General features: G+C 41.2%; 1 long non-coding RNA gene across 1 annotated transcript in view; it reads left to right on the forward strand.

Moving 5' to 3' along the window:
• The window catches only part of LOC140704917 (uncharacterized), a 44648-nt gene extending 24265 nt beyond the window's left edge, over positions 1-20383 (forward strand). The window contains exon 2 of the long non-coding RNA XR_013542155.1: positions 2687-20383. This is a non-coding gene — a long non-coding RNA (uncharacterized LOC140704917). The remainder of the gene's footprint in view (positions 1-2686) is intronic.
• Positions 20384-23557: the final 3174 nt, after the last annotated feature.

Genomic DNA, 23557 nt, shown 5'->3' on the forward strand with positions numbered 1-23557 from the left:
TATGAGAAGCTGATGATCAGAGCCACAATCAGCTCCAGGTCTTGTTTTTGCTGACTGTATAGAGCTTCTCCATCTTTGGCTGCAGAGAATATAGTCAATTTGATTTCGATGTTGCCCATCTGGTGTTGAAATCACCAGATGGGCAACACCCCAATAAGGACAGTCCAAAGATGTAGGCAGAGAAGCAATCTGGAAGGAGAACAAGAGGAGGTCTTACAGTTAATGGCTTTTAATTACTCATTCAAGAGAAAGCCACTCTCAAATACTTTACATTTTGATAGGGGAGCTTGCAAAAATACTGTATACTATTCCTAGGCTAATTGTTTTCTCACCCAGCTACTGTCAAGATTGCCACTAAGCTCTGGAGGAACAAGGAAGGGGTATGGCTGTTGGAGTCATGGTTCCTACAACTCAGTGGCTCCATTGCACTGTCTAGATGCTATTGTTCTAAGGTTAGAAATGTAGAAGGAAGAGAATTAAGGGTGGGGGTAGATGGGTGAGGATCTAGAAGCATTGTTGAATATTTTTCCCCCTTCAGGCAAAGTTGACCAGTATTTGTTGACAAGGAAACAATAAATACAGTATATCTCTGAGAATATAAAGATCGTTACAGCTCAGAAATCTGCCTCCATACAGCAACCAGCCTTGTATTTTCAGAGAGAGAGAACCATAATTTCCTTTTCATTATAGGAGATGTTGTCACCTACCGAAGACTCATCAGACTTGCATTCAGCATCTGATGGAACTGGGTATTACTGCCAATGTAGTGACTGAAATATCTAGGCAAATTGTTACTTCCCTGCTCCACTCTCATTCCTGGAATTGTCTAGTTATTTATTTAATGTGGTGATTGTTGCCACACAGATTGATGCAGTGTTCTGTCGAACTGTACAGTGCATATGCTGTTGTGGAACTGTGGCTGGTCCCAATAAAGGTATTGCCCAGCAGTGGAATTTGAAATTTGTTTTTTTCTCCTTGTACACCATTGCAACTACATTAGTGATTATATTCATTAGGGAAGCAAAAGAGAAAGGATCCAGTAACTAAAAAGCGGCTAGAGACTCCTCTGGAAGGTGAGAGAAATTTCTGGCAAAAAGCATGGCTCTTTTTTCCCACCCTCAGTTCATATGCTGGGGAAATGTGCACTCTAGATCAGTGGTCCCCAACGTTTTTCGGACCGGGGACCGGTTGGGGCATGCAGGCTCTGTGTGTGGACCGGTTGGGGGGGCGGGGTCACCCCCGCCCTCACAGGTGGGCTGTCATGCTTGGAGGTGGGCATGTTGTGCTTGCAGAGGGGCGTGTCAAGATTGTGTGCAAGCATGACACGCCCCTCGTGCACGTGCATGACACGCCTACCTCTTGGGCGAACCCAGCCTTGAGTGGAGGGGAGGCACCTTTGACATGGTAGCCCGCACGATCCTGGAGGACCTCGAGCTGACAGGCAGTGCACCTGAGCCAGGCCTTCCAGGACAAGGGCTTCCGAACCCTTTTTGCTGAGTACTCCGCCGAGGTGGCAGCCCTGGAGCGGCAGTGGGATGTCAAGGCCTGCTTTCTCCTCCTGGCTTCTGGCTGGGTGGGTGGCCAGCCCATCACAGAAGTGTCTGCGGGGGCTTACCAGAAAAGGTGTCATGTCCTTCAGTCACACTGACTCTACTGTGGCAAAGAGATGGGGCAAGGAGAACAAACCATTTCTCCATTCCTGGCTCTATCTCCTTTGTTGCTCTCTTTGACTGAGCTCTTTCTTTCCCTCCTCCTCCCTTGCAGAAATGGCAGCAAAAAAAGTAATCACACAAGACTCAAGGAAAGGAGACAGCTCACTTCCCCTGGCAGCCCCCAGAGCACTCTGACAAGCCTCATCTGGCATGTATGAAAAGGCTATCTGGGAGCAACTGGGAAGGAAAGGAGAACACCTTTTTCCTTCAGTAAAGACCAGGTTCTAGGAAAACAAGATGCAAATGCTTCCCCATGAACCTTGTCATCCTTGAGACCTGGAATCCAGAAGAACCACAACCCCTGCCAGGCACAGTCCATTACTGTGGCAGGCAGATATTTCAACCCTTCCCTTGCAGCCCTGTTCCATGTATGTTTCTGCAGAAGACAGGTCTTTCTTGAACAACACTTGTTCTTAGGCAAGTGTGCCTGAACTCCTTGCCTTCCCTGCAACTGACGGCAGCTCAGCTCCTTGCGGCTGGGGGCCAGGCAGTATGGCAGGGAACAGCGACTGCTGCCAGGCACACTCAGGCCACCCCACCTGCTGGTAGGCGCAGAGGTTGAGCCATCGCTGGTTGCAGGGAAGGTGAGGAATCAAGGCTAGTGACCGCCGCTGCCTCCACCAGATCTCAATTCGCCCTTCTGCAAGCGCGACACGCCCCCTGGGTGGGCGAGTGGGGGGGTGGAGATCCATGCCCGCGGCCCAGTTCTGGCTAGCCCACGGACCGGCACCGGGCCGCGGACCGGGGGTTGATGACCCCTGCTCTAGATGACTGTGAATGAGACAAAGGAAAAACTGCCCTTTCAAAATCCATACTAAGGCAATACCTTCATTAGGTCAAGTCGGAGATCACAAAATTATGTCCAGGCTTTTGAACTCTCCAGAACATAAACACTCAAAGACTGTTTGGTGACCTCTGTTTTGGTTTTATAAAGTATTGCCCTAACAGAGATTTGTTATTTTTCTCACGGACAGGACTGCTAACAAGACTGCAGTTTGAATTGGAGAAAGAGAAAGTAACAGATATTGCTGTTAACAGTGTACGCTATCAACTATTGAGGAAGTGGCCTTTCCCTGGGAGACCCATGGACATGGATTCAGACTCATGGGTTTGAATCTCCGCTTAGTCATGGAAACTTGCTGGGGGCCAACAATGGTAAATTCACACCCGAAGTATCTTCCAAACCTGTTAGGGAGACCCTCGGATGAAACTTGATGGCACATAATATACACACACCTCTCCAGAGATCTCTTGTGAAAACACAGGACTTTGTCTGATGTGGCCAATGAGTCATTTAAGATGTTCCTCTCCTTATGCTCAGCCTGCATGCATGTCTGTAAATAAACACAAATGCTACAGAACTGTAATGTGCCTCCAGTGACCTTCTTCCCAAGAAAATTAAACCCAGGTATATCTCTAAAGATTGTCAGTCATCCAGGTGAGGTTATCTGGAAGGTGAGTCATGGCAACTGGACTTCTTTCTTATTAGGTTGAAATGTTTTGCTACTCGTGAAGTAGCTTCTTCCATCTGAGGAGAGTTGGTAGGAGACCCCTGATAGATCCTCCATGTTGGTTTCACTTCCCCCTGGTCTGAATAGGCACATTAGATGGACAAAGGACAAGGGAGGGAGTGAAAATCGTACCTCTGTAGTCCTTCTCCGCCCATTGACAGCTGTTAACAGTGGTCTTCCTGGTTTGTGTGGTCCTGATTTTTCTGGGGACAGATATCAGGGGTCTCCTACTAACTGCTCTTCCGCCTCCTCCTCCTCCTCCTCCTCCTGCTTCCATCACTGTACAATCGCCTTCTCCAGTGCCACTGCTGGGGCTCACCTGCAGCTCATGTCGCCGCCTTGTCCCCTGCCTGAAGGGAGCCCGTGAGTGGCACTGGAGGAAGCGATCTGGAGGTGCAGCAGCAGTCAATGGGCAGCCGGGAGAGGTAGAGGCAAAGGCGAAGGAGCAGCCATGCCCAGCCACCTCTTGGGGCTGCCCATTGACCGCTCCTCTATCTCCAGCAAGGGTCAAAATTGGGCATCATCTTATACATTGGCGGGTCATATACATGGAAAAATATGGTAATAAGAAAGAAGCCCAGTACCCATGACTCAACTTCCAGTTAAACCGAAGTAAGTCATAGCCCTTGGTACTTCTCTCTGCTTGAAGAACCAATGTGAACATAGCCCCGTTTAAAATCCAGCAGAGGAAATGTGGATAGGTAGACTCACAAAGAGAACAGCCCTTCTTAAAAGAAGTTCCTTCAGAACTATTTTTGTTTATTATCCATCCTACTGCGCAGTTGTATGGAACTGCATATTTATAAGAATGCTCCATTGGAACACCTGAATTTTCCATTTATATAAGCATGCCCCACATCCTGAGGCATATAACAGCTCCAGCTGCTTTTTCAGTCACACAGGGCCAGTTGGTGGATGCATGCACACATAAACATAGACACAGGTACATGTCTTTCCATTTCAGTGATCCATAATGGAAAATCCTGCTCCACAGACCTTTTTATATGTCAACAGGAAGCCCTGGGAAGAATAGCATGCACTTCTTGGTTTTGCACTTCTGAAGTAAAACGCAGGGGGCATGGTGACCCAATCAGAAGAACAGACCCCTTGCCTCAGGATGCAGGGGAAGAATGTTTTAAATCACTTTTTAAAAAAAGATCAACACCTTTTGGGCAAGCTGTTCTGTGATCTTCTCCAGGGATTGTTGAAACCAATAAAAGGGTGACAATACACTGGTTGCAACAATGATACCTTCATATAACATTTTACTCAATACGTTTAAATCATCTATATAGTTATAAGAATTTTCTTATATACAACATCAGGAACTTCAGGTGATTCTGAACCCTGTTTTTATTCATAGTTAACTCATCATTTCAATAGTTCTAATGCAGGTAGGAGTAACCTTAGTTTTGGTTCTATAAAAATAAATTAATGTAGAGAACATACTAGTGTTAATTCAAAACATTTGAGAAAGAAAGAAAGCAGTAGTCCAGTTTTCAAAAAGACTCAAATAAATATGTCTAAAAATATCTCCACAGAAGCCAAAATTCCCCAACTTAGGATGTAAATGAGACTGCAAACTCTTTTTTTAAATCACAAGTTCTTTCTGTGTGCCATAATGTTGAAGATTTTAAGTCTTAAAAATCATTTCATAAATTTGCTAACTGAGAAAACAGGTCTGAGTTTGGGCATGAAAGAGTGTGAATATTTACACACTGTGTCTCATACAAGTGCATTCAGATTTTAGCATTTTCCATAATTAGTAATTTATACTGTATATCCTCTAGCACATTCTGTTAAAGATATTTCTCTCCAAATACTGTCACCATTACAGAAACTCTAATATAGTAGAAAATGCTGGCAAGCCTACTAAAAATGGTGCAGTGGCAACTAGCCAATATTTGAAAAACTAAAATAGAATGAGTTGGGAGTTCATTCAAGCAAAACATCCACTGAATGCAATGAACTAAATGATTATAAGAAATCATTTTCTAAAAGGGTATTGTTCAGTGTTCCTCATATTAGCATAATTTAATTTTTAAAACTCCACCATTTAATAAATGTTATACAATTACATTTGGCATTAACCTATTTATTATGTTCCTTCAAGCAGCAATTATTCTTATGCAAAAAAACTGACGAAAAACTGTTGTTGTCAGGCCCCTGCTCAATAACCTAACTCTTCATGTTGATTCAACGGCTGTTTCTCCTTACATTTTTCATAACTCCTTATTAGATCGTGGTAAGACTTCAAGCCTGTTGTCTTTAGGCATATCTAACTAGGATACTTACCTCATGAACAGCCATAGAAAACACTCAATTCTACAAAACCAACAAGAAATGCCACCGGCTATGAATTTTTCAGATCATCTCCCTTCCTGATGACCACCACCTGGTATAAGATTCGACAAGTGTTTAAGAAATTGTTTCTGGGTGGTCCGAAATGTACCTGCTGAAAACGTTCCAGAAGATAACAGTGGGTGATTTCCTGTAAACCCTACAGAACCTTCTCTTTGCTGTATCTCAGGACTCCATTTTGTTTGTTTATATTCTTTTTCAGTATTTGTATGAGTTGGGAGTCCAGGAGCTGAATCTTGGAACTAAACTGTGTGTTCCCCTTGGTCACACCTTCCCTGTTCTAGTAGATCCAGATACAGCAGTATGTCTGCCCATGTCTGTGAATCTGATGGGTAGAAGGACAATCTGTGTCTGTATAAAAAGATCAGTAAATACTACAATTAGAAGGTGAAAGAAACTGAGGTGCTTCCAGTAAGAATACTCCTACTATGCAGTTAAGTCACTTACGGTTCTTGGCAACACTATGAATTCGTGCCTTCCAAAAAGGTTATGCCATTGTTCTGATCTTGCAAACTCAAAGCCATATTGGCTTTCCTCTTGTCCAAAATACAAAAGGCTCAGCCTAGTCATTTTAGTTTTTAGAGAATGTTCAGGCTTTGTTTGATCTAGCCCTCACTTTGCTGTCTTTCTTGCAGTCTTTGAGATATCATGCTCCCAACACCAATTTCCGATTTCCAAATTACTGTACTTGGCTTTTCCTCTTAGCTTTCCTCGCTGTCCAGCTTTCACATCCGTACATGGTAGGAATGCCATAGCATGAATGATCTTGGTCTTTGTCTCCAGCGTACATCCTTGCATTTGAGGATCTTTTCTAGTTTCTTTATCGCTGTCCTTCCTAATCTCAATCTTCTCATTTCTCGGATGCAGTCTCCTAATATTACATGTCAAAAATGTTGTGCAGCTAATATAGGAAGATAAGAGGAGCCAAACCAAATTAGATCAAAGGCTTATTTTATTCAATGTTCAGTTTTCACATAGCCAACCAGTTATGTATGAGGAGCCTCACAGAAGAACATGATTGCAACTTTACCTTCTTTCTCATATTCTCCAGCAATTGATATACAGAGACATACCACATCTGACAAAGGAGATGATATTTGGCCATCCTAACCAGAAGCCATGGATGGCCTTATCCTCCATGGATTTATTCAGACCTCCTTTAAAGTTTCCCCTATTAGCAGCCACTCCTACATCCTGTGACAGTGAATTCTATGGTTTAAATATGAAGAAATGGTTCCTTTCATCTGTTTTGAATCTGCCACAGTTCAGCTTCAGAGGATGACCCCACGTCCTAGTTTTATGAAACAGGAAGCTCCCCATCTGGTTTTTCCACACAACACGCTGTAATTTTACACAGTGCTTTCATGTCTTCCTTTACAACCCTCAGTTTTGTAACTTTTTCTTTTAGGGGAAATGTTGCCATTTCTTGATCATTTTTGCTGCTGTATTTTCCTTTATCAAGCTTTTTTAAAGGAAAAAAATGTGAGAATTATGACTGAAAGAAGATAATCATCTAGACCCGCTTAAACATAGATGAATGATGCAGGCAGTGGGACAACACAAGTCTCATTATGAAGCCCATTAAGGTACAAAAATGAAAAGGGATAAGTTTGGGTAGGTCTAGGAGGATTTGGCTTTCTGTTGGGGTGCTTCATCTTTGCTCAGCCTGTATATTTCTATTACACTCAAGGACTCCAAAATAGAAATAAGCTTGCTGTGATTTTCCTTTTAAAATGCTTCACCCCTTGAACTTGACACTGCTCAGGAAACTGAGATAAACATAGCAATGTGCAAATAAACGATCACTGAAGTGACCAGAGCTTGGACGTGTCTTTTTTTTGGACATCTCCCAGAGTCCTCAAGCCAACATGGCTGCCAGCCATACTGGTTAGAGGTTTCTGACAGTTTTAGAAAAGGAACATCTTCCAAGCTTTGGAAGTGACAGCCTTTTGGCACTGTAATAATAATGACAGTGAAGCTACTGCACATATTGCCCCATATTTAAAACCAATGGCGCTTGTCTAAGAGTAAGCATGTGTATCTAGCTAAAATTACCTTGTGACTGCTGTCATCTCTGATGACCGGTATAACCTCCTTGAATTGCACAAGTCTTACACAAGATATTTAAAACTTTCCTTGTCCCAAGGGTTTCTGTGATTTAGCCCCATTATTGATAAAATGCAGCAGCAGCACATACCCGTCTTGGAGGGATGTGACAAAGATAAATAGGCACACATTTAAGGTACACAACTATTATGCTAAGTAGGTGTGTTTACCATAAATCTTGAGAAACACAGTTAGGTATATAATGGGTAGGAGTCCATCCATCATCCTGCCTTAGCCTTAGTCTGTAATCAAATGCTGATGGTTCAGCAATCTAGATAAGGTCCATTCGGGCATATATGCAACTCACTGGATAAGTTTTCTGAGCAAAGCAGGAACAGCTCTCTAACGTTATGATAGTGTCAGGATATGTTAGTTATTTGATTTTTCTCCATGTCAGGAAACCCAAACCTTAAGCCTGTACTGATTATGCAAGCTTGTCTGTTGAGAGCAAGAGGACAGAAGCATTAATTTAACCAATTCAGTAACATTTGAGGAGGGCAGCTCTCTGTAACCTGAATATATACTGGGCATTAATTACTGGAATGCCATTGACTCTGGTAGCTTTTGTTTGATTTCTCTTCATTAAATGCAACTCACCATTTCCTCCTGCCATCTTATTTATTCAGATAATTGGTAGTACTAATATAATTGCAGCCATTATCAGCAAACTTTACATTTTGGACTGCAACTCCCAGGATCCTCCAGCCTGCATGGGAACAGCCTTTATGCACCTGGCCGGGAGATTCTGGGAGCTTAGTCCAAAAACGTCCGAAACGACAATGTTTCCAAAGTCTGATAGCAACAGTAATAATATTTGGAGGTATACACTACTTTTCCATTAAAAATGTTCTGGCCAGAATCTTAGTGGTTAGTTACATCACTGTAAGTGCCAATTCTAGCAGGTTAGCAAGTTCTTGCTTGTATGTCTTATGCTCCAATTGCCTGAGTTGGTGAGTGATGAAGGATATAAGCAGAAGCTAAGGGTGCAACTACATTGCATTGGCTTGATTTGCAGTCTCTTTTGTGGCTGCAATTTATGTTGCCATACAATTTAATTTAGGTGGGGAGGAGTCCGTATAGGAAGGGAAAAAAGGATGGACTGTTTCATGTTGACTTTATATTGTGTATGGCTAGAATCCAACTGGAGAATTATGCCAGTGTAAATGCAGTGGCATAATCGCAGTAGCAATTTGCTGCTAGTTAGTTTGCTAATACATTGGAAAATACTTAAAATTCATCTGTGCCAATTTCAAAGCAAATTGCAATATACAGTGGCATAACTCTCCAGCTGGATTCTGGCCAGAGATACTCTGAACTTTCCAGTTTATAGCTTGAAAGGAAAACCACATGCCCAGATTTTCCTATTCCACTTCAAATCTTATTTGGTTGGATCCAGCCTTAGTGATATATCCACCATGAAAATCAATTACTAACTTAAGTCCCATTGATTTCAATAGGGCTTATCTAAGCATGACTGGATTGGTATCCATTGCATGTATGAATGATTTTCTAGGACAAGGACAAGCAAATTGTCTCCTCCAAGATTATGCTGGACTAGCATTGCCATCATCCCTGACTACTGGCTGTACTGGTTGGGACTGATGAGAACTGGAATCCAAGAACATCTGGAGAGTCACGTATTTTCCATCTTTCCCCCAGGACAGACCTGGGCAAAGTGCAGCCTGAGGGCCACATACAGCCCATGAGTTGCTCCTGTCCGGCCCGTGGACAGTTTTGAACATCAAAACCATTTATAGCTTTTTGTCTATAGTTGATCAGTTGCTTATCTTTAAGATATCTCACAAAAAACTTTTTAGTATTTGTGAAGATTAACAAGTTTAAAATAAAAGCAATCATAATATCACTGTTTCATTTTATTTTTAAGTAAAGTTGGTTCGGCCCCCGAACACAGTTCAGATTTTTCATGTGGCTCCCCCTATAGAAATTAATTGTCCACCCCTGCCCTTGGACATTAATTTGTGTCTTTTATCTGATTATTATATGCTGTTTTTCCTCTCTCTTTTCCCTTCTTAAATAGTTGCACATTCAACACCTTTGCTTAGAGGAGTTGTGATAACAGTCCAATTCAGATTACTTTTTTGACACATTTTTTCCTCACAGCTATTGTTATTACATTGCTCACAGAGTTGTTTTTATCTCTGTGTTATGATCAGTGCGAAAGAATCCCTTAATTTTTTAGCAACGTTCATGCCAGATGACACAAGAGCTTTTAAGTCAAAACATGACTGTTTAAGCTATCTGTAATCCTATAATGATAGTTCAACAAAATTCTCTATTTTGAAATAAGTGAATAAGATCTGCTGGAATTTTATACGTGCAAGTGAAGCTGAAGCATCTGCTCATATTGTTGTCAGTTAATGTACAATGTGCAGCCAGTCATGCATGGAAACAGAGTATGAAGGAACAGTGGAATGACAACATTAAGACGGGAAAGCAGTAGAAACAGATGGTATGCACACTTAAAACATGTTCTCTTGTCAAGCTTGGTAGAATAAGTGCTGTTGATACGTGCTAATTTGTTAAACTAGTTTGATGCAATTGTAAGGGAAACATCAAAAAATGGAGAAAGGGGGCACAGAAATCACAGTGGTGGGACTGGTTCAACATCACCCAAGAAATTCACCAAACAAATTTGTATCAACAAATTACAGTTGTTGCAAGACAGACCTAAACGATTTGATCTTCACAGCTTTTGACGTCCCTTTCAGCAATGATTTGGGTCAGAATCAAAGAGCTCTTTCACATTTAAACAGTTCCAGTATCACTTTATGTATAACATACACCTGTCTATGACCTAGCATCTGCTGTGCTCAGACAAGAAAGAACAAACAAGAACAAACCTATGAGACTGTTCACAGAGCTTTCATTCCCATTTCATCTTACTCAGCTCCCCATATCTCTCTTTCCACTCTTCCTTTTACTGCAACTTTCCTTTCCTTTGGGAGAAGTGCAGCCATGGAACTGTTTCTGTGCCCCCCCCCTTCTTCCTGGAAGCCTCCTAATTTCTTCTCTTTTCTTTCGTTTTGCACGTTCATGGTCTGAGGGGGCCTGCAGAGGCCACCAGGATCAGAAAAATGGCTCTGTGGCCTGTTAAAATTACCTGCCCTGTAGCTTGTAGGTCTCCTTTAATCTCTGCAGTATGCAGCATGTTTCCCTCAATTTGCAGAGAAAGCCTTGCACACCGTTCAATTATCATTCCTGGCTCTGGGCGAGGAATAATGAACCGATACAGGACACAGGTTAAGAGCATAAGCAATGAACCAGACGTCTTCAGTCTACATCTCAGTTCGGCTGTTAAATCACTGGATTGCCTTACGCAAGATCTAGTCTCTGTTGGTGATGGAGATTTATAGTGACCTACCTTGCATAGTAACAGTGAACATTACTGAAATAATCGGTGGGCACTGTCTTGGGTGTGTGGTGTTTGTGTTGTGTGTTTTTTGGAGTTGAACTCCCATCAGCCCCATCCAGCATGGTTAGTCAATTGCAATATAATCCAATAACATTTGGAGGGCCACCGGTCCCCCTTTATTACTCTAATTCAAAAATCTTTTAGAACTGTTATTGTACTATTCTATCTATATTACCCTGACTCAGCCCATTGCTTTAGCTTAATGGTTCTTGTATAGTGCTGTATATACCACTGGAGGGGCACAGAAGTAGTCTTGGTTGGGATGCTATGTTCTCATAACAGCTTCTACTATTCTTCAATTCCTATGTCCTTCTAAACACTCTACAATTGTCTTATGCCATTTCCTTCCAATTCTACACACAATGATTGATTGATTGATTGATTGATTGATTGATTGATTGATTGATTGATTGATTGATTGATTTGCTTGTTACATTTATATCCCACCCATCTAGTGCCTAAGCACTACACTAATAAAAGTTAAAATACAATTACCCAATCCAGTCCACAAGGACATAAATAAAGAGAACCAATAGAAACATTAATAACCCAGGATGTAAAAAAGAAAAAGAAAAAAAAGGGGGGGGGAGAGAAAGTAACCTGGAGTTATCAATCTATGTGACCATTTGACATGCTACCGTAGTAACAACTTCAGAAACTCCTTGTTTCTCCTGATCTCCAGTTTTCCTTGTCTACCAGTTTACCATAAATGAAAAATCTAATAACTGAATAACTATAAACCATAAGCATCTCTTCGAAAATGTGAGCTTTCTTTGATTCTTTCAAGGTGGAGAAAATCCTGTCAGCTCTTTGATAGAGTTATTGCTGGAGCACAGGAAGAAAGGACAAAACCAGAATTGCTACTGAACAATGAGACAAAAATAATGATTATGGACTAAAGTTGTGTCATTTTAAAGTTAATGAAGCAATTGAGATGGTTAAAGATTTCCTGTTCCTTTGATTCCATTATGAATCAAAATGAGGATTGCAGCCAAGAAGAGGACAGAGGGCAGTTATGAAACAGTTAGAAAATCTCTTCCTGGGTAAGGATGTGTTCCTGTGCATGAAGGCCAAGATCATGCTATGGTATTTGCAGTCACTATGTACAGGTATGAAAGCTGAGCAAAGAAGAAAATGATGCATTTAAAATATAGTGTTGGAGGAGAGCTTTACAGATGACTGTGCACTGCCAGAAAGACAAAGAAATGGGATTTAGATCAAATTAACCTTGAACTCTCATTAGAAGCAAAAATGACTCAACTGAGAATGTTGTACTTTAGATATTATATGCATATTCCCTAGAATTTGACACAGATAAGGTTTGTTCATCTGGCAGTTATTTTAAGAAACTGGTGTCTTTCACATTATGCCAACATGAGAAGACAAGACTTTGTGCAAAAGATAACAGTGCTAGAAAAAGTGGATGACAGAAAAGGGAGATTGAACATGAGATGGATTGATTAACAGAATGACCTCTTGGAGGTAATAATTCATAAGGTTGCCATTTGCTGAAAATGATATGATGGCAGAAAACCACAAGATACAAAATGCTGAGAATCGCTGTACCACCTGACCAAGCATTGGCTCCTTCTCCTGGCTGTGTCTGACCACAGCGTCAAACACGGATCCTGCCAGAACAGATTATCCTTTTAACTGGAGGTTCAACCAGGGATCATGTGCATGCAAAGAAGGCATTCTCAACTCCCCAAAACAAGGTTTGGCACTTCCTACATATTTGGCAGCGGTGGCAGCGGCTGCTTCTCCTCCTGCATGCTCCTAAATCATTCTGATAAGTGGGCTCAGTGTCTTCGGTGTAATGCAAAACCAACCTCAGACAAAGCTTCCAAGTGGAATTGGAATTTGTCAACTTTTGGCAGGCAGTGGTGTTTTGTGATTCAGGTGACATGTCTGACAACTCTGTGAAACTGAATCCTGAATAAATTTTCTGGGCCTGCATATGAGCTAGAGCCAATCCACACTTTCTCTGCAACAAACCTGTCAGGAGGTAGCAAAACACAACTGGGTGTTTTTGTACAAAGCAACAAAAAATGCAAAGAAGGTGCCAAGCATCAGGTTTATGTACTGCATATTACAGCTCTTGGATGAGCAAATCTTTCCTGCAATCTTCCACACACTGATGCTGTCGTTGGAGGCCAATGCCAAGTGCACTGTGAAACCAACCCCAGCCTCCAGCCAAATGGAGCTAAGCAGCAGGCAAGCAGCAGGCATCGGCATTCGAAGGCCTGCATTGGATAGTGTACAATGGCTACAGGCCACATCACTGTAATCCGTGCACATCCGTCAAACCAAATGCTCGGGGATATACTGGAAGTGGCCTTGCTTGCTTGCACTTTAAACATTCAGTTGCCAGGACTGTGTCCCAGAGAAATGTTGGCTTGCTTGTTCCACCCAGTAAGCTTTTCAGCCCCAACCACTGAGCAGCTGCTTCTTGAAACTGGGGGGGAATAAGCAAAAGTAATTTGATACGAGAAGGGGAATATGGAGGCCAAATTCTTGCTGGTTATACAAGAAGCCCATCTGTCACCTAAATGATACCAAGTAGGGGGTCGGCATTTTCAAGCAATGCCTCTGTCAGGCCTACAATACTCGTTTCTTTGCATGTCTTTGCCAACACATTTCAGGAGTAACGCCTTTGATAGGGAACATTCTCCATCACACCTTCTTTTGAGTTTGGCACAGGTATAATTTCTTCACTTGCCATGTATTTTCAGAGAGATGAGTATTTGATTCCTGGACTTGCTTCTAGATCTTAGAAATGTCACTTTTTTGGACTGCAACTCCCAGGATCCCCCAGGCAGTTGGCTGTGAGGTTCTGGGATCTGTAGTCCAAAAAGGTGACTTTCCAAACTCTGTTCATCCCAGGCTAAACCATGATCCACAGGACTTGGGAAGGGTATATTTTTGACAGGTCTGTAGTTTCTCAGTGTTGAAATGTTACAACCCTACCCTAGACCAGAAACAGGAATCACTATGCTGAGTGTGATCTAGCCCTTAGTAAATGGTATATACAAAAGACTCTACAACATGGCTGCAGTCCTGTTTAATTACAGTTTTGGTGGGGCTCATGAGAGCAATAGATTGTGTGCTGTCAAGCTGATTCTAATGGCAATCCTCCCCAGTGTTTTCTAGGTACTCTGAGACTATGTACCTTGCCCAAGATTGTACAGGCTGGTTGTTCTCTTACAAGGCACACTCACCATCCTTGCCCAGCTCACTATGAGTGTGCATACTGGTGTTGCAGAGTTTTCAATTGTAATTAAATTCCTCTAACTGTGCAGCAAAAGTGCAGAGATTCACAGAGCAGAATAGTTTCAAGTTCCCCAGAATAGTCCACCCCTTTCTCTCTTCAACTGGCATTTTCTGTCTCAATAATTAACTCTGAGTTATTAGTAGAAGAAAGGATAAAAATGTTTTTCTTTACTTACAGTTGTGAATAGACCAAACAGCAGACAGACAACAACAGAGTTCAACAGGCTCTAGAGAGGGATAAAGCACTGAGCAGAGAAGCAGGGCTCTCTGTGAATCCAGAGGCAGGGATTGGTTAGTGCTGGATAGATTGACAGTCACTGCAGCCCAGGAAAGTGCCTCCCGGCCAAACCTACTAAAGGCAGCATGTGAGGTTGCAAAAAACTCCAATGATAGGAGCCAATCCTGCACACTTTTCCCTCCAGGAATGCTTGTAGACTTCCAGGAAAGGTAGGTCCCACTGAACAGAGTAGGACTTACTTGAGTAAACCTACATTGGATCGTATTATGAGCCTGGAGTTCTAACCTGTTTAAGGTTGAATGACAAAATTAAATATCCTTGACTAATATGCTTAACGCTAGGCCATCTTATTCAGTTCAGCAAAACTTACTTCTAAGGATTTGGCTGTACTTCTTTCAGAGTAACTTCCGGTCATCTTGGTAATACTTACTTCTAAGTACATCTGCCTTGCCTCAGGCTCTCAAAGTTTTTCTAAGTAGGCCAAAAATGAAACAAAATAGCAAGTAACTTGTCTGATATTATTGTTGGGAAAGAAACTCCCTGTAGCAGATGGCATTAAGAAAACATTCCTCCGTATATACTTGCACACCAGAGAGTATATTCTGAAATTCCCAAACCACATAACAGAAGGAGAAAGGAGGAAATGTTCTGTCTTGGACATTTGCTTCAGCAACATCCATAATCTGTGGGACATTATGACAAACTACTTTTAACTCAGTAGTGGCTTAGAAGAATGCTTAACATTGTTGCAATTGATTTCCATTATGTCTGTGAGTCTCTCTGTGATAATGCCAAGAACAGCTACAATAAACCTCTGAAGAGAAAGTGTTGCCCTTCAAGATGGACATATCCTGTAGCAGATACACATTCTTCCACATATAGCAGAGTACAGTGGCCCCAGTGTGGAAGGACAGTGGCATTATGACAAGATAAAGCTTTGTCACCCTGTGCATAACCATTATTTTATTTGCTCTTGTTTTCTGCATCAGATTAAAGTATTTGGCAATGAAACCTACAACTAAAAAATACAAGCACTGGGCATTGCTTTTACCTTTCTTGCTTAATTAAAAGTGACTAGTAGAAACAAAAATTATAATCAATTACTAACATCATGGCATGCTATGCCTTAATAAAGGTCCAAGATTTCTGAGACTACTGTTGGAGACAAGACCAAGGAAAATCTTGTGATCTACAGGAGAAATTCCCTTCTTGGAACACAATAAAAGCCTCTTATTAGTGACACGTTATAGTCACATTAAGAGGGCATTATTGCCTTTCTAGAGGACAATTTTGCCTTTAGTTTGAAAGGTGTTCCTTGGTCTTTTGTCTGACATTGGCCAGTGTTAGTTTCATAAATCTGGAAACAGTGAACTCAAATAAATAGCATGGCTACAATAGTGACACAACATGTACAAGCAACTGGGGTTATAATGGAAAGCCTGACCAAAGATTTTTCAGAAAAACTCTCTGTGCTTTATTGATTACTGCAAAACCTTTGTGTGAAACATGAAAAGCTATGGGTTCTTATGATGTATCTCAAGAGTTGATTGAGTTGATCATAATCTATACTCTAGGCAAGAAACTAATGTTAGAATGGAATATGGAGGAACAGAATGGTTTCTTTTAAGTGAAGGTGTATGTAGAACACATCATAAAGTTGGGTTAAGTTCAGATGAAAATGGACTCAAACTTGTTGGAAGAAACATCAACAATCTAATATATACAAATGATGCCATATTACTGATAGAAAGTAGCAACAACTTAAAAAGAAAAAGGTAATTAAAGAGGAGACTACCAAAGAAGACAAAAATCATGTCTACAGAACAATTGTGTAACTTTGATGTTGACAATGAAGAAACCAACATTGAAAAAAAATTATTCCTTGATTTCATTATCTGTCCAACTGGAGGCTCCTACCAATAAATTAGTAGAAGAATGAGGGCTTGTCTACATGAGGGCTGGGCCAGTTTGGGCTAAATAGGGTTCAATGGGAGATCGACTTCAGGTTCCCCTATCTGGCCCACAGCAGCCTGCTGTCAATTTACCAATATTGTGAAGTGGCTTAGGAAGCAGGCCACTCTACTGATGAATTAAATACTTCCTCAGCTCCATGGAGGGGCCGAGGAAGTGGAAAATTCTTTAAAAGCATGATTAGACTAGAGAATATGTGCTGTGTCACTACAAAAATAGAATTATGTATGTGTGTTAGGTATGTGCATTACATATGTTTACAAAAGAGGCACCTGTGAATAAATTAAATTGAAGAAATAAATTGAGGGTTTTTTTGCACACACACATCACTAAAATAATTTTAAAAATAAAGTTTACTGTCAGCTTGAGCCATGAGCAAAATCAACAACTAAAAGGACCATATGATTCTCATACAGAACAGAGCTTGGAACAGTACCTTTTTGCATTACTGTTTCCAGAATCTCCCAGCCACCGTGGCCACTCAGGGATTTGAGAAGATGTCATCTACGAAAATAATATTTTCTGAGATACAGGAAGGACAGCATACTTTAAAGGATCATATGTAGAGATCTTATAGGTATTTCCTTGATGATCAGTAGATAAAGTTTGAGAGAAAGTTCAAACTGTGAGATTAGGTGATGGTGTGTATGTGTTGGCCTAGTAGTGATGCACTTATCTCCTACCTTTCCCACTATCTGAACACTAGAAAGGAGTAAAAAAAAAATTGAAGATGTTTCCTAGCAGGAAAATGTCAAGGTGAAGAGGGTGGCTTCTTCTATAAGCACATCACAGTTTCTTCCTGAGCTGAGGGAATTTGGAGGCACTTTTATGGCATTTGAGAAAAGATGATTTGGTACAACTACAGCCCACATGTTCTCTTGCTGTGGGAGATATAAGAAGCATAAATAATGTATTCATCCTGCCCAAAGTATGAGAACTTAGCAAATTGAGTGAGATACAATTAGTTCTCAATAATAAAAACATCTTTTTTATTATCAGACAGACAGACAGACAGACAGACAGACAGACAGACAGACAGACAGACAGACAGACAGACAGACAGACAGACAGAAAATATAGCTTAAATGCTATATTTCTGCTGGTGAGACATACGGCTTAAAACTGAATAACATTAGCAAAAGAACGTAACATAGATTTAAAACAAGTACACTGCCTTTCATTGCTTGAACACCCTGTACTTTCTGTTGAGCATCTCATGATTCCTTTCCCTATGCTTGTCATTAAGCATATAGTTAGATGTCTATAGTCTTGCTTCTGCCCTCCTCCAGCAACCATGTGGTCATCTTCAGGGATCCTCTAGCGCCAGGTAATTCTACATGAAGGAAGTTGCTGTTGGAATTTGTGTGTAGTGTATGTATATTTAAACATCTGTGTTAAAAGGTAAGGAAATTCAATTCTTCAAAATACCTCTGGTTTATGTATGTGACATAGTATGCTTCTGTATCCATGATTCAAAATGCCAGAAAATGGCCTGATATCATGGCACGATATTGTGTCTGCATTGCCAGAAGCAATAGATATCTAGTGAATTTGTTGAAAAACAGCCCTGACAATTGCTTTTGTTTGGGAGAGAAGTGGTTAGTTGATGAAAAAAGGGTACAAGAGAGTATCCTGTAGACCATCTGGACAGCTGCCCTTGGTGTTGTCAACATTCAGTCTGCCTTTGCTATGTAAAGCTTTGAATCCTTTATCCTGCTGGCAACTCGGGCACGATATTATGCAGCAATATCTGCCCATTTCCTGGTATTCTGAATCATGAATACAGAAGATCAATATCTCAAATTTATAAACCATAAGTTTTTTAAAAAAATTGAATCTGGTTGCATAATTAGAAACGGCACTATTCATTCTTCACTCTTCCCCAGTAGCTGATCGAGTGCTTTCTGACTTTGAAGTCTCATTTTTCAGCACTATCTCTTGTTTCATTTTGGACGGTCTCATCATAGAGTTTTCAAGGTAAGAAAAGTTCAGTGGTGGTTTATCCTTGCCATTTTCTTCAAAGTACTAAAAAAAGGCTAGCTCGATTGTCACTGCCATTGTCTTTATTACTGGTGTGTTAATTCTCTTGCTTCTTAGTAATTCACAGCTGAAATTTATGCCCATTTATGTCAATACAGTTATAACAATATACTTTTTCAATTAGATTCCAATTACAGTATTGTCTTTTCAATTTGTGACAATGACAGATATAGTTGGCATCCACATAAGGACTGACAGCTTTAACAGGAACAGTTTCAGACTGCAGCCCTCTGAAAAATTCAGCAAATAAAGTAAGGAGTGTGTGCAACAAAAACTTCATCCTGAAATGTCACTGAAGTCTGCTCATACAAGAGTTCTAATAACTGAAGATAGATTCATCACAATCACTCTAATAACTTAAGTGGTCCTAAAATAATGCAACCTGGACCAGGGGAAGACTACAGCCCAAGGATTGTCCTTGGGTCACCCCTAAAAATAGGTAGCAAGCAAGATGGCAAAACTTAATCCGAATCTTTGAAATATGTATGTCTGTGGACAATGTTTTCATTTGATAGTGAATTTTGATTGGTGTCTTGTTCCCAAGTAAGCTGGCTCCCAGGGCAAGGCCTTGGCAGACTGAAACACAAAAAAACACACCCCGGAAAGTCCAGAATCAGGGCAAAGGTAATGCAGAGGTCTACCAAAGAGTATCCTACCAGAGACCTAAAGGCAAAGCCCAAGGGCCAAGCTAAACCAGCTGTATTAGAAGACAGAGAGAGAGACCCAGAAGTACAGTGGTGCTTCACTAGACGATGATAATCCGTTCCACTGAAATCGCTGTTTAGCGAAATCATTGTCTAGCGAAAAGCATTTCCCCATTGGAATGCATTGAAACCTGTTTAATGCGTTCCAATGGGGAAGAATCATCATTGTCTAGCGAAGATTGGCCATAGGAAAGCCGCTTTGCGAACCGGCGATCAGCTGTTTAAATCGCTGTCTTGCGAAGCTTAGGTCCTGAAAACACCCATTTTGCGAGCACGGAGGGAGCTGTCAAAATCATTGCCTAGCGAAAATTGGTTTGCGAAGCAGGGACCAAACATTGTCCAGCAAAATTCCCCCATAGGAATTTGCGATAGCGATAGCAAAAAGTCAATGTCTAGCGAAAAAACTGTCATGCGGGGTAACTGTCTAGCGAGATACCACTGTATAGCCAAGGAGGTTAAAAAGTCTTAAATAACAAGGCGTCAGCAGCCGGAGGCAGGCTGCCCAGCAGGCTGAGATTGGAAGAAGAAGAGATGCTGTTTCCAACAAATATCCAAATTCCAGACAACTGAGCTTGGAGCAGGCATTTGATCACCATGGAAAGAAGCAGCTGCATAATTTGGTCCCAGGTCGTTTTTGGGAGGAACTTTCTTGGGGAGGACACTTATTACTAGTAAGAGGACATCTTCAGAATTTCTTCCTGCAGCCAAGCATCTTGTCTGGGAGCTTCAAGTTGGATTCATGCTTTGTTCTCATCCTACACTGTTCTCTTAGACTGTGCAGTGGTCCAACTTCCCTCTCTGATTCAGGCACAGAGCCATCTTATTCCAGGGATTTAGCCTCATGTGGTGGCGCTGCGGGTTAAACCACAGAAGCCTCTATGCTGCAGAGTCAGAAGACCAGCAGTCGTAAGATCGAATCCATGCAATGGAGTGAGCTCCCGTCGCTTGTTCCAGTCCCTGCCAACCTAGCAGTTCGAAAGCATGTAAATGTAGATAGATAAATAGGTACCACCTCGGTGGGAAGGTAACGGCATTCCGTGTCTAGTCGCGCTGGCCACGTGACCACGGAAACTGTCTTCAGACGAATGCTGGCTCTATGGCTTGGAAACAAGGATGAGCACTGCACCCTAGAGTCAGACATGGCTGGACTAAACATCAAGGAGAACCTTTACCTTTACCTGACCCCTTGGAAACAAGGATCAACAGGATCCAGCATTTCCTCACCACACCACACCCAGGTTTGGAGGTTCTGGGTCATCCTTGCTGGAAGAGATGTCTAAGAGAGACAAGATAATTGGTCGCATAAGCTTTTTATGATGGCTGAAGCCACATTTTTCTAACATTTCTAAATTAAGCTATGGCATGTGAATCAAGTATCTGACTTTAAATTTTAAAACTACCATTAGAAAACTCATAAATTTTCCTACAAATACCTAATGGTATTAATGAACGTGTCTATTACCATTTCATAGCACAACCCATATATCAGAAAAATGTTAATTTTTCCTCATTTTTGTACTATTCACTGTGTATGACACTTTACCTGATCTGGATATGCAGATTAAGTATATTATACAATTACAGCTTACTTGTCTGCTTTTCTGACAAACTGCAGCATGAATAAATTAATTTTGATTTGCCATAATTAAATTACAGTATGTGATTTATGTATGTGATTGATGTGGTCATACCCAATATATGTGCCATTGAGTGACTTCTGACTTAACGGCAACCCTGTAAATTGGCAGGCTAGCATTTTTGGTTCTAATGCTCATCAATCAGTCATACAGACTTCTTGTGGCTTAGCAAATTTGGTTTGTCTTGCACTTGAAAAAGAAAGGGCAGCTAATCCTAATTTTGATAAATGCTTACACTACTTTAATTGAAGAGAAAAACAAAAGCTGTAACTGGTTTAAAATATGATTTTAGATGCCATGCTTTCTCTCTGTGTCTCTAAAAAAAAGGTGTACTGTAGTGTGAATCTATTTAGAAAGTTTACTCACATGCTTATCTTTTTAATTGATATTTTATTCTTAACAAAAATTAAAAGAACAAACATACCAAAGGAATACATCCAACTTGAGGAGACTTAACTGGTTGTTCAGCTATAGGACCACAGTGAAGCATTTTTCCATAGGTTGACACGAGAGCAAATAACAATGTACTGTACATCAATTGCAATACAGTACTGGATAAATATAAAACATGGTATACATTGTTATTTGCTCATGTGTCATCCTATGGAAAAATGCTTCACTGTGATCCTATAGCTGAACAACCAGCTAAGTCTCCTCGAGCTGGATGTGTGTGTGTGTGTGTGTGTGTGTGTGTGTGTGTGTGTGTGTGTGTATAAACCAACACCAGTCTTCCATAGTAGCCATTTGTACTAATTTTGTGAGTAGCAGCTGTTAGCTCCTCTATTAATGCTAGAGACCAAAACTTTTTTACCCATAAATTTAACAACAGTTCCCCAGCCTCTTTCGGTTTATTTGCTATGGCTAACAAAGTTGTTAACTATGTTGCCAGCACAGAAAACACATACAATCTTTGTGACAAAGGAATTCATTGGCTAAAATCCTGTTGCTTAGTGTAAGAACATTTGTGATTCTCCTTTGTGATTCTCAGGGTACACACAAACACACCGAGCCAGAATGTCTGCATTCGCCCAAGAATCGGGGTGGGTATTCTTCATTTTCTGGCTAGCAACAAACTGAAAGTTCCACGTTTTCTTACATCTATCAACAGGATTTCAGTCAATATGTTTTCTATAAAGAGACAAACCCAGTGTAAGAGGTAACTCAACAATTAGACCAGCTATCAATTCTATTTCCCCCAAAACACCCGTTTCCAAAAACCTAGAACAGGGGTTCCCACCCTTCGGTAACCCAACTGTTCTTGGACTGTAACTCCCAGAAATCCTGGGCAGCACAGCTGGCAGTGGAAGTTGAGAACCACTGACCTAGATCTTTGGGACACTACCATTGCATCTAAAGGTACAAGCTAGCAACACAGTGTTGCCTCCAATATTTGGGTCCCAAGTTTTCATTTATATAGTTTAATTTTAGAGACTTATATGAGTGTTGGCTGGATAGCTGAGTAAGTTGAATACCTGGCTATGGAGCTAAATGTTTGATTCCCCACTGGGAAAAGAGCCAGCCAGTGTAGCCTGGGCAAGCTCCCAAGTCCCAGAGTACCCCCCCCCCGAAAGAAGGGAATGCTCTACCACTATTTGCACCCCCCAAAAAAAACCTGAAAAGGGTCACCATCAGTTAAAATCAACTTGATGGTACATAATTGTTAATTATTAGAATCACTGGTAAAGGTAAAGGTAAAGGTTCCCCTTGACAATTTTTGTCCAGTCGTGTTCAACTCTAGGGGGCGGTGCTCATCCCTGTTTCCAAGCCACAGAGCCAGCGTTTGTCCGAAGACAATCTTCCGTGGTCACATGGCCAGTGCGACTTAGACACGGAACGCTGTTACCTTCCCACCGAAGTGGTCCCTATTTATCTACTTGCATTTGCATGCTTTCGAACCGCTAGGTTGGCGGGAGCTGGGACAAGCGACAGGAGCTCACTCCGTCACATGGATTCGATCTTATGACTGCTTGGTCTTCTGACCCTGCAAGCACAGGCTTCTGCGGTTTAGCCCGCAGCGCCACCACGTCCCCAGAATCACTGGTATATTGCTTTAAAACAGTGCTTCCTTGTGTTAAGCCTGATTTAAATATCCATGTATTAAATAAATAAATCCCTTTCCACATTTCTTTGCTAACATGATTTCTCAAACCATCGTTTCAAAACTCTCCAGGGCCTAAGCCTCTTTCTGTACATGGAGTTAATCACAAATTCATAGATTTTTCAAGTCCTTCCCATTTGATTGTGTCCATTAGTTGTTGCACTGGCATTAAAGAGCTGTGATGTGTTTTATAACCTGAAGCAGAAGTGCAAAAAGATGATTATCTAAAAATTGAAACCACGAGGGATTAAAATGGTGTTTAAAATTGCACTAGTGCTTTAGGGCTCCGCCTACAAATAGGTCTATGAGTTGGAATCGGCTTTTGTCTCTCCATTTCCTAACTCGTGCCTGTTCTTATCTCAGAAAAGGGGATGATTTAAAAATGGGATTCATGGGGATGGGGATTGCTGTAAGGTCCCTCTCCACTGGCTCCAAGGTTTAAATGTGTTTTTGTGATAAAGGTTTGTCTGTGCAGT

The sequence above is a fragment of the Pogona vitticeps genome, chromosome 2, assembly GCF_051106095.1.
Source record: "Pogona vitticeps strain Pit_001003342236 chromosome 2, PviZW2.1, whole genome shotgun sequence".
NCBI classification, from domain to species: Eukaryota; Metazoa; Chordata; class Lepidosauria; order Squamata; family Agamidae; genus Pogona; species Pogona vitticeps.